We start from the raw sequence: 18,533 nt of genomic DNA on the forward strand, positions 1-18,533 counted from the left end.
AGCTGAGCCGTGTCCAGTGATTAACGTCATTTGCGTTTTGTACACAGATTAACTACGGCCGGACAGTCGAGGGTTTAAAATAGGGGGGTTTAACCCTTCCTGGGATTCGCTGACTGAAGCTTAATCACTCTCATAATCCGGGGCAATATTGGTGCAATTGATTGGATCAATTTGTCATTGTAATTATGTGTAAAACGTCGACGCAAATATGTATCTATGCTGATTTGTATAGATGTGTGGTATTCGAGAACAATCTCCTGTCATCCCCTTCCCTGCCTCCCTCCCTGTGTAACCCCCACACGATTTCTGTATCGAAATTGGAAATGGATGACCGGAATGTGAATCCAAATGTCATTCATAAATCACATGTAAAATATAATCTATTTTGAAATGAGATATTCTTCGTGACAATAAAACACCGTACAGTCTCAACATTTCGTTCTTTTTGATATAAAAAAATATTGTATGACGAATAAATGTCGTTATATTTAAACAAAAAATATAAAAATGTACTCATATATCATTAAAATACTGTATTAAAATATGTGAATTGTGTTATTGAAAATTATTAATTTTTCTTAAGTTCAAACTTAAATGCAATCAATTTAGAAACAAGGAATAATGAAGGTTAATTTATTTAATTTTATAAAAAATAATTCTATTTTTTTAACCTATCTTATTTTATATTTAAGTTATATGTTTGTATTTGATAAAAAATACAATCAAAATGTATCTGTTAGATGATTGCATATATTCATGCCCCTTTTCAGTTAAAAAACGTTCATGTTTCTATGAAAATCGGGCATGAACCTATGCAATCTAACAATATGAATTCGAAAATTGATATATTAAAAAAACATTGATTCAAAACGTTGGGTTTTCTTATTTATTCAAATTTTAGGCAATTCTAGCAATATACAGGAAAGTAGATTTGTATGTAATAATAATGGAATTAAAAATTAATAGTATTATTAAAAAATCAACCTTCAACAGAAAAAATCAACAGAAAAGGTGACCCTGAAAAATATAATTCAAGCTTTTTGAAGCACATTGTTGCATTTCACTATACTAATGTAATCAATCAGACTTTCACATTGAATGTAATTTTAATTATTTACACTCAATAAATATTTACACAATGCGTCCAAACCTTTCATAAACAATTCTCAAAAATAATTCCAGCCCACAAGAATGTATGATCAGATCAATCTGTTTGTTGGACAGTACCCAAGCATTTGCTAATGTACAACAAACTCGCACCAACATTTTTATACAATCCGGGAGTTTCGTCCTCCTCTCCCGTTTCCCATTGTTTTGTTCTGCCGTGTTTTTTTTCATCGTCTCTCCCATCATATTTATATCAGTCCTTTATTGTGAGCCACGTCGTGTGTTTTTTATGACCTTTCATAATGTATCTTTATGTTCTTTCGCGATGGAAATGGGGCGGTAACTTTGGATTGAATTGTATACACAAATGTGACGCTCCGACCTACCCATCACGAATACGACCACGTGTCTACTATACATATCTGTGTAACTACTACATGTAAATGTATCTAACTACTGGGTGAATTGAACCTCTAATCTGGCCAATCTACGACAACGTATAATTTGAATAGATTCGGTGCTATTGCCAGTTGCAACGTATTCGTAGTTAGCAGACATGATTAGTTCGATCGAATCTACATATGAAACAGTGATATACATATCTACTGCTTACTGGATAATCATTCATATATTGACTTGAAACAATAGATATATGAGCCAAATTAATTTAATGGAAAATTATTACTAAAAAAATGCGAATTACATTCATATTTCGAAAATTTGATGTAATATTGCGGACTATTTGGTAATCACCTAGACAACTAATGATTACTGTAAAATGTGTCAATCTTATTCTATAAGTCTGTATAAGTATTATTACTGTATCAGTTATAATTCCGGATTTATTGCTATTCTAAATGTGGCATACTTTTACATCGCAAGGAAATATTTACCGATTTTAAATTTTTCATTGAAGATCAATTTTATTCTAAGCTTACCTACATATATACTCGTTTGTATGTATGTACTTACATACCTATGTATGTATATACGTGTCTAAATATGAGATAATTCCATTAGCTTATAATTAAATCTTTATTAAATGCAATAAAAACTATGAAAATGGTTGAATAATCTATAAAAAAGTTAAGTTCAATATATTTGCAAATGTATGTAGTTAAAAATTTAATATTAAATTTAAATTCTTGATATATAATTAATAAATATACATATATATTGAAAAAATCTTGTTATTTATGTATTACAAGCATACAATATAATAAAAAAAAATCAATACTTTGCAGAAATCTTAATTGGAAAACTTGTAACTGATCATTAGAGAAAATTCGAAATCCAATTACAAGTTGTCTCGTTGAATAAAAATTTCCTTTTCAACAATATTTTATAATGAAAATATAACATAATTAACGAAGGCGATGTTCGCTATTTTTCAACGTAAAAGAAAATAATTTAATTTATATATAAATCCGAATACGTACATCTTTATAACTATGTACATATGTATACGAAGCGCCCACAATTCATACTCTGCGTTCATAAACACGTCTATATTTTAATACACATTTCTAATGTGAATTACGACCCCGAGTGTTTCGGCCGAGTCAGCATTCAATCTGCAGAGGAAAATAAATAAATAAAGTCATAAGAGTAAATAAATATGTGCGAACGTGTGCGACGATCACGAGTTTTGGCGATTTGGTCGAAAGCCACGACCGACACAAAAGACTTACACGTATAAAATACATCCCGAAAGCACCCAACAATATATATTTATTTATTGCACACACACACATATACAGGTCGGATCGAAAGTTTTGCATGCCCGAAAAGCTCCCGCCCGCCGATGTGATGATAAAACTTGTTTGTGATTATTTATCGACGCGCTTATTGCCATGTGAAATGATTCAGAATGTGAACGTCGTGATGTATAGTAAACGGCCTTACTTTCGATTGGTTTTTTTTCCCCGGTTTATTTATTTATGCTTTTTTATTTTGACAAACCATAACCGCGTTATAGTCCGAGGACGACTCTTTCAGACGCCACTTGTTTTATTATATCGACGGTGTTTATTTTTACGTTGTTCCATAGTGCTTCCAGAGACGATAAATAATACGCAGAAGACGCAGTGAAACGATTTTCAGAAGAAAATATCACACCCACGCGCTTCTAGGCTAACGGATCTCCTTAATACATTCTCGATGTGCCATATTTCGATAAATATGGAAATGTGTAAAAATCATTAACGTTTGAAAAACACTGAAATTGAAACAGCACGTACATACATGTGCGTATATACATATAATACTTACATACAAAAGATTTCGTATTTTTAATAATGAACACTAGAAATTGGCTTTTGAGGTATTTATCCTGGTGTGTATTTCATCATCATCATCATGTACAGTCAATCATCATCCACTGCAGGATGAACGCTTCTCTTCAGCACTTTTTTCAAAACCAATTCCCTAAAATATTCTTATCTACAGCGTGTTTATCGTATGTTTGACGGGGAGCTGAATGAAGTTGATCTGTTTGATATTTCCTTACATCAATAGAATCTTGACCGATTGATCCATTTCTTCTTCTATTATATAACGTTTTTCCAATATTTTAACACTTTAAGTTTAGTTACGCAATGTTCTATTTAGTCATGTTTTAGTTTTTATTCTTTTCTTTTTCATTTGTTTATCTCTATGCACCATTTTATGTAACCTGTAAAAATCTGTAATTGGACTCGGATATAATTTTGTTATATTTACTCTTTATTTTATGCATTTCTATATCTTTTTGTCTGTTGATTTTTTAATAAATAAAATAAAAACATAAAATCACTGTTTTGCACAACTCTCATCCATCTCACACCATACATTCTCTTGAGTACCATTCCAACACTTCCTTTGTCCAGTTTTCGTCCATTTTTCCGTGTTAAGAGCCCATTGCCAATTTAAATCTTGTTGTGAATATTTAAACACCATTAAAAACAGCATAAACTATTAGTTATAAATAAAATACTGTAAAATATACTATAATAGGCTTTAAAATAGACATAATACACACGTGCTGTAGACTTTCTGGTTGAAAAGTGAGCGTTTAAATTTTGTATTTATGAACTAGGATTTTTTATTAATACAAAGCCGAATTGCCGAATTGCACAGGCAAATTTCAAGTTAATAAACGTAACATATAATTTTGTTAGAAAATTCTGTAAGGTGCCTAAATATTAGAATACTGTGAAATACTAAATAAAATATGTAGTGGTTCTAAATTTATTGAAAACGGTACTTTTTAATGGTGGCAAAAAGACGTTCATGTTTCATTCATATGTATAAATAAAATAGTAGAATAAAAATATATGAATGAATGATTTTCCTAAGAATTTTTTAAGAATCTATATTATATACATACCTATAAATCTGAAAATTATTATTTGATGCCATAAGTATTAATCGATTTTATGGCATGTAATGCTTTTTGTTTCGCATGTCATGTAAGAGAGCTTTTTTATATAATTATTAAAAAAAATCGACTTCACAAATTTCGAACGGCAACTTTACATCGATTCCCCCAGAATGTAAATTTAAACGTACAACGGAAATGTATACAATTTTCTCAGCAAGTAAGAATAATAAATAGCACGCGAATCAAAGTGTCGATGAAAGTTACACACAGCATGTTAATTTTCTCGGAAAAAAATATACTTGGGTTTTATGTAGGTACATACAATGTAGATATGTATATATTCGGATAATAATTCGTATATGAAATAATTGGCTCGCCTTAAGTTCTCACCCTTGGCTGGCTTTCCCGGTGGGTAGAAGGCGAGGGGGTGGCGATTAGACGTAAAATAAAGAGCTACCCCCGGTGAGGAAAAGCTTCTGATATTAAAGCTTCGGTGGGGGTGGTTAATTTCGCCTAATTTATGTATAAAATAAAGTTAAGTGCTCCTTTAATCTGGAGCAATTTAAGTGTTTGAGGCAACACTTTTCCGAACAAATTTATTACGTTAATGTATCCAAAGCACATTATGAAAACGCAGTGATTAAGCTTTTTTATATATTCATGTATAAATTTCGCGCAAAGTGTCGGCTATTTCTTTAATGACTTCAAAAGGAATAAAAGACAGACTTTCGACAACAAAACACACACACACACACATACGATCGGGACGTATACAGAATTTAATATTATAATATAATCGTCGAATTGTCGATGGGATGTATGGAACCGCCGAAAATAACCCAAGTCTAATCTCTTAACGATATCGATATTATTTTTCATATTTTCTTTCATACGAAAATACGTATAATTCGTCTGTAAACATATTTCCCTAACCTAAATATTACTTGTATGGAAAAGCTTCTTATATTCCACTAACACCGCTTCCTAATATGTTCTTTTTGAATAATTTATAAATAAATTTGTTTTTCATCTCAAAAAAATGAATATAATTGAAATCGATGGAGATTAGTCTATTCTTAAGACAATACATGTTTATTTATTATACCAATTACTTAAAGTAAATTTGATTTTTAAATTAAAAATCATGTTTAATTTTGGCGGCAATAATAGGAATGTGATGTAGATACGCGATGTTGGCATAGATAGCGAGCCAACGTTTGATATTCTCAGATGTAATGCATGGAAGAGGTAATAAAGTATGTTACATATAAAGCGGTCTCTAATATATGCAAAATAAAATGAAATTCCCAAGTTAATATTGACTGAATACGTATAATAATGCGAGACCGCGGTGACGTGCAAGTGAAATTTTCCGGCGCTTTTCCCCGAAACTTACAACCTTAAATTAAACGCACACCGCAATTTGCATGAATTTGAAACAATATTACGTTAAATTAAATTCTTAAACTTAAACACACCTTCATTTGATTTAAATTTCGGTACGTCTTTTGTAAATTACTTTCACTGATAAAAAATATATGTGGAATTATTCCGAAGAGCACCGCGAGCTTTCTACGAATATTAAACAGTAGATTAATATAGTCTGCAAACTTCCCTTAGCTTTTATATTGAGTTTTCTCAATAAAAAAATAAAAACACGCATACATACGTATAATATGACATACGAAACAACAAGTCGCCATCGAAACGCGCAGTCCCAAACCGACGAAACACATCTGAAAATATTACATACGGCCTTTACTGGCAATTTTTATGCCGCCAACATCATAATAAACTATCATGCGAAGTATAAAATATATAATACTACATTTATTATCATCGTATTTTGAGTGCGGGCCTATACGTATATTTCCACGCATAATAATAGTCCGCGATCGCGTTCCAAATGTGTATTTTATACTGTGTTAATTTATATTTACATCTTTTGTCATCGATAATGGGATATGTAAGAAATTTGCTAGTATTTTAACTTAAGAATACAAAAACAGTTTTGATTTACGCTTGACATGATTACATATGATTTATTTTATTTGCAAGTAATTTTTCGATAATATATAAAATATAATAAACATAACTGTCATTTTTTACGATAAATAATATAATCCAAACACCCTTTTAATGTTTTTATTTTAAATCAAACTGATATAACAGGTTATAAGACATATTTTTTTAATATATGTGCATATTACAAACATATGTACACTACATATGGATATATCTACCTGTATATTTACTTATTTGTAATATTACGAATTCAACTATCACATAAGCTTTCATATGTATGTACATATATCTATGAATATATATGTAAATATATACATCAATTTTCTTATTTAAAATATGTGCAATATCCATTTTATTGTATTAATTCAAAAGTGAGTGCTTTTTAATTAATTATATTACACTAAAAACGTAATATCACAATGGTTTTATATGAAATCTTTTTAATCTGTTACAGTGAAATCATATTTCCAGTGAAAATTTATTTTCACCAATTCAAGCAGTGAAAATGTATCAAACAATGAATTTACAACGTTAAACTCTATAAATTTAACCCTAACAACCCAATCTTAAATTAATAAGATCAACCCTTACTTCACCTAACCTATCCCAAACCTTAAATAATACCAACCCTAACAATCTAATCGTAAATTAATAAAACCAACCCTGAAAATGTAACTGGTTATGATTTCATTGAAACGTCAGTGAAAATATATGTTTTCACTTGAAATATTTATTTATTTATTTATTTTATTTTACATATATACCAGGAAGGCCTTACAGGTAAATCCCAATGTGCCTTCCTGGCCAATTACAAATACAAATACAGCATTTTTATTATAAGTCGTTGAATTGCGAGACACTGAAAAAACTCGCAAATTAACGAGACATCTATGAATTGTACATAAATTTTTATTGTACATCAATCAAATTTTTCAAATAGTGGTGACATAGTAGGTAGGAAGGATTTTTAGCCAATTTTTTTTCCGGGAACCGTTTCAACAATGAAATCAGAGAAAATTGGCAAACTCTGATAGGAAACGATCAACCTGGAGTCACAAATCCAGGTCTGACCAACAGCATACTCTGAAAAATTCATTTTCATTCAGGGATAGAACCCGGCACCTTCTTGACGGTAAGCAGAAGCTTAACGTCCGAGCTATGCTGCTGGCTATATAATTTCTCTGTGACATACACATATAAAAAAAGCGGTTTAGTAAATAATTACTTTTTTTTTTGTTATATTCTGATAAAAATAGAACTATCTTTAACACAGTTCTTAAATCCATTTTTTGAATCTTAGTTTAATGAGCACTAATTTTTATTTAATAACCCTTATTTAACCTAGCCTATCCTAAACCTTAAATAATACCAACCGTAAAAATCTAATCTTAAATTAATAAAACGAACCCTGAAAATGTAACTCGTTATGATTTCATTGAAACGCCAGTAAAAATATATTTTCACTTGAAATATAATTTCACTGTGACATACATTTACATATCTACAAAAAAGCGGCTAAGTAAATAATTAGATTTATTTTTGTTATATACTGATAAAAATAGAACTATCTTTAAAACAGCACTTAAATCCGTTTTTTTGAATCTTAGTTTAATTAGCACTAATTTTACACTTCAAAATGATGCCAATTAAACACAAAGCCTCTTCGAATTCGGAACATATAAAAAATTAAATTTTATACAATAATTGAAACTGATTAAATTGATATAAATATACACACACATATAAATGATTTTCTTATACTGAATTTTTACATAAATTACGTGTATATATATTACATCATCTACGTATGTATGCATGTATTCAAAAGCGGTACCGATTATTCCAACACAATCACGTAACAAAATTTTCTTTTCTTTACGTGCACGAGTGGGGGTGAATTTTCCCAGTTTTCTGTAATTTTTCCTTGTCTTTGGGACGGCAAAACTATTTTTCGTGTGTCTGGACTGATCCGAAAAACAAACCACCGCGGCGAGCCGGCGGCCATCCCTCACGCCGAGCTATGCAAAGTAAACAACATGAAAATTGGATATTTTGTACTGGATTCCCCACCATGTACATACTATGTATGTCTACCACCACCGGAAGATCGTATACGTATACGTAAAGCGTATCAGGGATATTCAAGCTGAGTTTACTATAAGAACCTCAAAGCATTTTGCACACCAGTATGTAACATAACATACAGAAAGTATCGCTTGTAAAAACGCTATTAACCCGAAATCATTTTTTCATATCACTGTACTTTTATCGTTAAATAGAACAAGGATAACATTTTTTAATTATAATGACTTTTCAATTATGATGATAAATTAACTTGGTGACGTATAATCAATCCGCATTATTGCGTAAAAGTTATGCAAAAATGTATGAAATCCTGTCAATTACTAGAATGATTTATTGGCATGGTGACTTTACACAGTTGAAAAGTCCACAATATTATTTTATTTTTACATAGATATATACCAGGAAGGCTTAACAGGACAGGCCTTCCTGGACAATTAATTACAAACAATGCAGCATTGTATTATTACATAAATCACTGTATTTCCAGAAGCTGAATAACACGAAATAACAATTAATGAATTAATTAATTACATAATTAATCCATTGAGACATCTATGGATTTAGATTTTGTACATAATTTTTACAAATTATACACACAATAAATAAAGAAGATTTTTGACGACAGGAAAGATGATTTTTTGCCAATTTTGAGGAACCGTTTCAACAATGATCAGATAAAATTGGCAAACTCTGATAAGAAATGATCGATTTGGAGTCACAAATACCCCCAAATCTAACCAGCAGTATAGCGGATCAAACCCACTGATCACTTGGTGCTAAACATAAACGATACCATTGAGCCATACTGCTGGCTAATCCATACTTACGTATGTCTAAATAATTGTGATTGTCAATGAAATTGTAATTTCATTAGTGAGATTGTAATTTGACTGACTCAAACAGTGAGTACGGATATAATAATATAGTTACAAATTCACTTCTCAATGTCAGTGAATTTGTAATTCGAACGCTAATGCACCATGCAATAGTGCATGTCGTACTACCATCCCTAACCTGAAAAATAAATAAAACCAATCCAAACTACCCTTAACTATATAAGTGATAATGATGAAAGTGGCGCGATTCGTGTCGGCGACGCACTCACAATAATTTTAAAATAATGGCACTTCACTATCATCCAACTATCAAAAATAATAATTTCACTAATAGGGGACAGTGCATATGTAATTTCCGTAGTGAAAATTTAGCTATACCCAGTGAAAATGTAATTACATAAAAAGCCAGCAGTATGGCTCGTTGGTTGGGATTTTTCTCAGCTCCGAGAGAAAATAATTTATTCTGGGTATTTTCGGTAATGCTGCTGGTCAGACTTGGATATTTGTGACTCTAGGTTGATCGTTTCCTATCAGAGTTTGCCAATTTTTCTGATTTCATTGTTGAAACGGTTCCTGATTAAATTGGCTTAAAACCATCCTACCTACTATGTCGCCACTATATGATTATATACACTATGATCAATGTAAAATAAAAAAATATGTTGAAATTCATAGATGTCTCGTTAATTTCGAGCTTACAGTGACTCGTAATTCAGCGACTTATGTAATAAAAATGCTGCATTGTTCGACCAGGAAAGCGCGTTGGGTTTTACCTGTTAGGCCTTCCTGGTATATTTGTATATATGTATGTAAAATAAAATGAATTCACTAGATTTTACTAATTTCAATAATTTTACTAATGTTATAATTTCACTGTGACATATATAAAAAGTGTATCAAATCTTATATATGTTACAGTGAAAGCATATTTTCATCAATTCAAGCACTGAAAATGTTTCAAAGAATGAATTTACAACGTTTAACTCTATAAATTTAACCTTAAAAATCCAATCTTAAATGAATAGGGCCAACCCTTCCTTAACAACAACAAAATTTTTTTATCAACAAAAAAGCAACTTAGTAAATACATAATTAGATGTTTTTTGTTATATTGTGATAAAAATAGAACTATCTTTACCACAGTTCTTAAATCCGTTTTTTAAATCTTAGTTTAATTAGCAGTAATTTTTATTTAATAACCCTTACTTAACCTAATCTATTCTAACCATTAAATAATACCAACCCTAACAATCTAATCTTAAATGAATAAAACCAACCCTGAAAATGTTATGATTTCACTGAAACGTGAGTGAAAATATAATTTCACTGTGACATATGTACATACGTATACAGTTCTAAGATATGCTCAGCTATGGTGTATGTCCTTTTACTTTTAAACGAAATATGATTGAGCGTCCCACGCTTCATTTACAAGAGCCACAGAACATAAATTAGTAAAAATAATGTGAATCATATTTAAAAAATAGAAGCAATTTGCAAAATAAAAGTTAATTATTTATATATATATATATATATATATATATATATATATATATATATATATATATATATATATATATATATATATATATATATATATATATATATATTAAGCTGATAAGAACAGATACTACACTTTGATCTTAGCCAACAGGCCGAGAAGCGATTTTGCCAGTGATGACGTATGGATGTGAAACTTGGACACTGAACGCCAAGATGCTAAATAAAATCCAATGCACTCAAAGAAGTATGGAACGCTGTATGCTTGGCATAACGAGGAAAGACAGAAAGCGGAACACGTGGGTGAGAAATATGACAAGGGTAGTGGACATAGTGGATAGAGTGAAGAGATTGAAATGGCAATGGGCGGGTCACGTAGCTAGGAGGATGGATGAAAGGTGGACAAAAGAAGTGCTTGAATGGTACCCGAGAGAAGGCAAAAGAGTAAAAGGAAGACCGCAAGGAAGATGGGTGAACGAAATTAGGAAAATGTGCGGAATGAGATGGATGAGTGTTGCGCAAAACAGAGACGAGTGGAAGCGTGTTGGTGAGGCCTTCATCCAGCAGTGGATGGCGAATGGCTGTAAATGATGATGATGATGATGATATATATATATATATATATATATATATATATATATATATATATATATATATATATATATATATATATACATATATATATATATATATATATATATATATATATATATATATATATATATATATATATATATATATATATATATATGCTACAACCATAAATCATGATTACTATAAATACAATTGATTTGAATTTAATTTAATCTATTACATAGATATATATTCACGACTTACTAAATGTATATGTATGTACGTAGATTCAGTCGAAGTGATCATAAGTGTTGTATATAAATAGTATATCGTTTTATTCCATATAAAAATTAAATTATTGACACACACACGTGTAAGGGATTTAGTCGATAGAACTAGATAGGCATTGGTTCATCCTGTGAGCGACCCACGCTCTTAAATCCCATTATAAATCGCTCAGATTCGCAGATAAATCAAAAATCCTTCCCCGCTACTACTTGGGCATATCCTGCCTGAGGAAAAAAAACGGTGTGCCGGGGAAAATCCGATCCGAATTAGCCAATTTATCCGTGTGTCTGGATCGCGAGATCCACTTTGAATGCTGTCAGAAATCACCGAATTGCTTTACGAGTATCCTGCGTGTGCGCTCTCCCTCTCTCGCTCTCTTTCTCTTCCTCTTGCTCTCTCATTCTTCTTTCATCTGCTCTGGGTGTCCTTCATTATCTGGCCGGAGATATGTCAAACCCTCTTTCGCCGGCGACCTATCTGACTCACCCTCTTGAACGGGTTGGGGGGAGGTGTGAGAGACCAACCGCACCCTCCTCGGAATATATACTGATAAAAAATTTAGCACGTTAAAACCGCACCCGTGTGATTTTTCAAAAGTTAGCACATCGGTGTACATACATACATAATCACCGAAGTACCTCGTAATTGTAACGTTACATTGTAGTTAAAATATCTGAAAGACCGAGCATTGCTCGGCGAAGATGATCGAGGGCACATAAATTAACCTGTTTTTAAATATTATATTAATTCATTTACTTTCAATTTTATCATACTTACATCGAGTATATATAAGTGTTTCATAAATTGCTTTTTAGTTCGAGTTGTGATTGATTGGTACATTATTATGTAAATTATTTATGAAGATCAGTTTACACGTACAAATTTTTAAGTGTAAATTTCCCTTAGAATGCTTCTCTACAAAAAAATAAATATCTATCATATAAAATAGTTCAGAATGGATGAAGTAACGTTACCCTTGCGTATATATTCAAGCGTGTATTATTTAAGTTATTAAATATTTAAAAATATTAATAGTATTTAATTTGAATTTTATCTTTACGAAAAAGTTATTCTTATCTTAATACTAAAAATATTGATTGTTTAAAATTTGTATATGAAATAATCAATTTATTAACGAAACAAATATAATAAAATATTATGATAAAATTAATGACATCGAAAATTCCATGTAGTACGTGCTGTGTAATAAATTTTATTATAAAATTATATTTTATATATTTAACATGTGACGGTTGAGTAAGGTTGCCGCTAGACACCTTGAGGATATCTCTCATGCAGATGGATACAAATGGATGTCCACCCTTTATAGGAAAGTGGGGTACAATCCCTACAAGAAATTCACCCTCGATATATATTCCGCTAAAACCTACTTTTTTTAACCGAAAAAATGGGAAACATACAAAGTAGTAGATTGAGCGGATCACCACACACATTCACTCATCGGAAAAATCCCATTATACGTTAATTATTCAAACAAGAATTCAACTTTTATTATCAAGATAAATTATATAAGATTCGATGTTGAATTTTGAACCAAAATCGATTCGCATGAACATTGATTTCAGATGAAATTTTTGCGAGAAACTTTTTTGAAAGGGTGTTGGCACTATCCTGAGAAACGAGTCCGAAAGGCGCTGTATAGTTATGCATGCATTATGTTCGTTACAATGCTGAATATATTCATGGATGTCCACTTATACTGGAATGAGGAGAGAGTAGGTCCTCTAGTCTCTGCCGAGCAAGCTAGAAAGCACTATACATCGATATCGAACACGTAATAGTATGGCAAAGTATGCTTTCGATCAATGTGAATTCAAGTCTAATTTATCTTCTAATTCCGTTTCATTGAAGAAATATCATATCAAAACAAGCAATATATACAATTTAGAGTGGTTTTTTGTAGACTTCTAAATGGGAAAATATTGATTAAATAAGGATATATGAATTAATTAGTGCCAAATTTGAATAGGATCTCAAATAATCTCATCTCTGTAGTAGTTGTTAAAAATCGACAATTATTTAAATAAAATATGATTCGAACCTTTTTAGTTTATTATTTATTATAAATGGATAGTAGAATATTGAGAATATAATAATTGTTCAAAAATATATATGCATGTATACCCTTAGCATATAAAATCAAACGGGCTTTGTAGCTTAAAAAGCTTAAGAACCTGTTTTTTTAGTGATTATAATTTAATGACTATTCAATTGTACAATCAATGTCATAGATCAGATTCTTGAAGTGTTGAATGGAAATTTCAAGCTTTGAATATTAAAGATTATTTTAAATAATTTCGGCAGCTATTAATCAATATATATATTTATATGTATACGAATATTTAAAATGTTTTGGTTATCAAATCGCATGTTTCAAATTTCAATATCCAAAATTCCAATTAATGGATACAAAAAAAATAAAATAATGGCGTACGTGAAAATATGTACATAAGGGATAATTCGTTTTTTCCCCGACGAAAGCTACTTTTCGAATCGTAAAAATAAAAGGGATTGTGTATTGTGCGCGAGGGATGTTTAAATGTGATATCCGCGGAAAGCACATATCCCAATTCTCCCCCATCTCCTTACATTTCTCCATCTCCCGACTCTCTCTCCACCCGCTCTCCTACCTATAGGTCATCTCATATTGTATTCAAATCCAATATTTCATATCAGAAAAAAGTGCCCGTGGAAGCCTTAGATTTATTGGAGACGCACACGACCGAATCTCGAACACACACACATATATACATACATATTATACATTTATGTACATAGGTATGTACACGTACGTGGAAAACTCATCCCCGTCGTATGGACCTGGCTTTCGCCGAAGGGGTGTCACATTTCATATTAATTTTCCATGGAAAACTTACAAAATTTCAATAGATACATACGTACATTCAAACTACGGATAATTTTAACGTAGTAGTAGACAAGTTCAAATATATATAATACAGGAAAATGTAAATGCCAAAAAATATATTGTAATTACTGAATAGTGCACTATTAATAATAACAAACGACTATCATTTTTAAATCACAATTAATATATGCTGGATTTTTATTATTTCATCATTAGTTCTGCATTAACAATGACAAATGCTTCTATTTTTTTAATAATTTAATAGACTTTAAATAAGAAAAATTTACAAACTAATCCATATGTTTGATTTCTAATCCTTATAAGGACGCCGAAAAATTAACATTTATATTAATTTGTTAAAAAAAACTGATCCATTGTGGTATTGCAAGTCATCTAATTTTGCAAAAATGGCTTAGCATACACATTTTTTAAACCGTTTTGAATTTATAGCCTTTGATTTATTCATAAAACTATAAAAACTATAGACAGATTAATGTGATATTTTTTAGTAAATATTCATTACATACATACATAGAAGAAAATACACATTTATAATACAAAAATATGTTAATAATTTCATTTTATACTATATTCTGAATAAAACTTTCGACTTGATTGAACAATTCCAATAATGAAGATAAATTACCTATCCTAAAAATATTTATCCAATATTTCAATATTGAAAGAAAGATATTGAAAATCCACATTACCATATATGTATGTATTTATGTATGTATTTATGTATGTACATATGTATAAAATCAGCTTTACATAATATGAACTTTTTTAGAATTATAATATGGTTATACATATTTGATTTATTTTCATGTTTACGTATTAAACCAAATTTGAACATAAATTGGAAGTTTTGACTTTCTTATACGTGATGCTGATAAAGAAATTTATTCCAGGACTAATAATTAATACGCACACACAATAGAACATTACAAAAACGAAGGGAAAAACCATTTTAGATCCAATCTACAATTTCAAACGAGAGTCGGGTAGCCGTGAGTGTCGTGCAGCATCCCAAATCAGTGAGATATTCGTTATTTGTCCAGCGGCTGACAGAGGTGTCACCCTCTCGGCCCGCGGGCTGGAATGGGGACGAATAGCACGATAGCTGGATGGAGAGATGGGATATTATATTGGAAATCCTACTTTATGTATGCAAATCGAATTGGATCTACACTAGTATCGTTATGATGTATGCATACTTGTATATAGTCCTACCATGCTACGATACCTATGTATGTATGTACCTTGAAACACATGAAATTATATCGTATGTATAGGTATATTATAGTTGGAGAGGGAGTGTGTAAATTTAATCTATGGATCGTAATCTAACTGATGACAAAAGCTCGCTAGTAATTTTTAACCCGTTCACGTCCCACGAGCCACCTGTTATGCGTAAGTATAGGTGCAGTCATCCCTCGTGACTTCCGTACCGCATGTTTAATTAATTACACACCAATATATACTGTTGGATAATTTTGAATTTAACACGGTCATATTGTCGGTGGTTTTCAACGTTTTATAATGATTCAATTAATTATTTGTTAAATAAAAAAAATATTGCAAATACATCCACCTATGTATTTTTAATTGCACCGACAATGTTGAATGAATTGATACTGCAATTTTTTAGAGCTGAAACTAAAATACATACAAAGCTAAGTTACAGACATTACTAACAAACTAACCAGTAGCTTCTATGACAGAATCACTAATAACCATACTAACACACTTGTGAAGAGTCTCGGTGATTACAACAAAATGTCTATACCCTTCAGGTATAAACACAGATTACCTAAACACAATCTGCTTTAGGTCATCGACTTTAGTGAGTCTTCAATTAATATTATCTTTTAGATGTATTATTTTATTTTACATACATATTTTCACATACATATATACAAATATACCAGGAAGGCTTAACAGGTAAACCCCAAATGCGCCTTACTGGTCCACATAATTATTACATAGATACATGTAAATCTAAATATCTGACATCTATGGTCAGTATACATACATATATTACAAACATCGTATTAATACGATAAATAACGATGAATAACTTTCATGTAACAATACGAATTTTATATTAGATAAACAACCACAGAGACATCTATGGTGAGCAATATGGCGAAACCTAAGATATAACAATAACTAAATTTTATTTTATTTTACTTATTTCGCACTATGAGATTGTGAATTTTTTATACAGCGTATTATAACCTACATTAAGTAATTTGAAAGTAATTTGGGAATCTTTGCCGGTGCATCATCTGTCGATTGTCGCATTATAAACCGAGGCTCATTACAATAACAGATGTCCCTGTCGTCGCGCAACTAAAAATTCATTAAAAACCCATAAAATGCGGCGCACGCTTTTATTTATTTTTCGACGTCAAATTTAATATGTTACGGTAGAAGAAAAAGAAGAAGAAGGGGCTGGTAACACCCTTATTACTATGCATGCAAGAAAACAAACAAAAAAATACCCCTAAAGAATCGCTAGTCGTGCATCTGAATGCTTTCGGTGACACCGTTTATAAATCATCACTTTAGATTCAAAAGATATAAATTATTTTATTAAATTATAAAGGTAGATCTTTTTACTATATTTAGATTACGCATTTCTTCTTAGTGTAATTCCAAGAAAATTTCAAACATTTGAGCTTTAGTTTTTTTTAAATATCAGTGTTGTTTATGTGTTCAAAATTTTAATTGATAAATACCTAGTTAAAACATGTGCCTATTTAAAACTCCATTTTACTGCAGTTAACGCATGATTTCTTACATTTTCCATTCGTCAATGGTATTCAGGTCAATGTGCGTTAATATTATGTAGCAATTTTTCGAAATCGGCGGTCTCGATAAACTTTATATGTGACGTCCGTTGTGAATACCGTTGGCCACCTGCTCCGAAAGTATTCCCGGGATGATCGGCGATTGGGTCCAAAAAAATTAAGTAAAAATGACTAACACATCTTCATTAAAGCCGCCATATGTTCACGAATAAACTACCTGGTCGAATTAACGAAATCGACACGAAATATGGTCGCCAACACCCCGACAGATAAATTACGAATTTGAATTTGTCGCGCACACCGTATGTCACCCTTTTGTTTGTTGGTATAAAAGCGTAATCAAAATTAGCCATCTATCAATATATGTATGTACATACATATTGGATGAATTATTAATATGTGTATGTATGTAGTATATTTAGTTGACAAAATTAAAAACGGCCATTGGTTGGTTTGAAATTTGATTCAATTCAATTGATAGTAAAAAAATTATATTAAATTTGTGTAAATTGTCTATGTGCATAATATCTTGGAATTATTTGAGTATTTTTCATAAAGTATTGTTTGATTTTGATTTTGAGGGCAATCCTGTAACAATAAAGCTTTGAAAAAATATTAAATATAATATGATATTACAATGAAATGTTTGGTTAATTTTTGTATTACATTTTAAATATTATATATAAACGAACATAAAATTTGATCTTCAAATTATTAAATAATAATTGTTTTGCCCGGCTTCGCTCAGTATTTGTAATATAAACAGCGTAAACATGGTGAATCTAATAGTAAATATTCATTTGATTTTTTATTAAATTAATTTGAATCGAAAAAAATATAATATTCAACCACTTGAATTGTCGACATAGAAACATTATTTTGCTTACGAAATTCCCAACCAAAGATACTTACATACTCACATATGTACATACAAAGTCTCTTTCGAAATTATATATTAGATTTAATGAAACATGTGCACTTAAATATAGTAATTCGCAAATTATATATAGATATGTATGTTTGTATGTTTTATTTAATAAAATATTAATTTGCTT

The 18,533-nt window shown here is 30.6% G+C and overlaps 1 pseudogene; it reads right to left on the reverse strand.

The window, feature by feature from the left end:
- Window positions 1–10,985: 10,985 nt before the first annotated feature.
- On the reverse strand, window positions 10,986–11,081 carry LOC143915005 (U2 spliceosomal RNA; annotated as a pseudogene).
- Between the last annotated feature and the right edge of the window lie 7,452 nt (window positions 11,082–18,533).

Source organism: Arctopsyche grandis, chromosome 7, assembly GCF_051622035.1.
Source record: "Arctopsyche grandis isolate Sample6627 chromosome 7, ASM5162203v2, whole genome shotgun sequence".
Taxonomy (NCBI): domain Eukaryota; kingdom Metazoa; phylum Arthropoda; class Insecta; order Trichoptera; family Hydropsychidae; genus Arctopsyche; species Arctopsyche grandis.